The sequence below is a fragment of the Sinocyclocheilus rhinocerous genome, unplaced genomic scaffold, assembly GCF_001515625.1.
Source record: "Sinocyclocheilus rhinocerous isolate Xijiao unplaced genomic scaffold, SAMN03320098_v1.1 scaffold1467, whole genome shotgun sequence".
In the NCBI taxonomy this organism is placed as follows: domain Eukaryota; kingdom Metazoa; phylum Chordata; class Actinopteri; order Cypriniformes; family Cyprinidae; genus Sinocyclocheilus; species Sinocyclocheilus rhinocerous.
In genome coordinates, this window is record NW_015647960.1 from 973,972 (window position 1) to 974,502 (window position 531).

Sequence of the window (531 nt, forward strand, 5' to 3'; positions counted from 1 at the left end):
TCATTTCCTTCTTTTATGAAGCCCCTCCCTCAGAAATAGGCGATGGGCTCTGATTGGTTAGCTAGCCCAGTGTGTTGTGATTGGCTCAACCGTCTCTAGTGCGCGTCTATACGTTCCGCCCCTCACCTCAGCGGCATGTGCCGGTTGTATTGTAAACAACGCCGTCGTTAATATCGTTTATCAGTTTGAGCCCGATCGAGAAGCAGAGGATATTATTGAAGAGGATCGTGCAGAACCTTTGCAAGCACGGCTTTTAATGGTAGGCCTATGTTTTTTGTTTGTTGTTGTCTTATACTTTTTTAGCTTTTAATATACAGTTTTATCCTGATAAAAATGCTTTAATACAGTACAGCAACCGCATGCGCGTCCATGTATAATGCTTCTCATAGCTATGTGAAAATAAGTGAATAACTGTAACAGTTCATTGTTGGAGCTGAGCTGAATGAGAGCGAGAGAGAGAGAGAGAGAGAGAGAGAGAGAGAGATGCAGAGCGTGTGCAGAGCAGGGGACGCGAGGAACAGTATTAAGAAC

The 531-nt window shown here is 44.3% G+C and overlaps 1 protein-coding gene across 3 annotated transcripts in view; it reads right to left on the reverse strand.

Annotated features, from left to right (window-relative positions):
- Positions 1–531, reverse strand: part of LOC107709505 (aryl hydrocarbon receptor nuclear translocator 2-like) — a 78,273-nt gene that overhangs the window by 59,466 nt on the left and 18,276 nt on the right. The window lies entirely within an intron of this gene.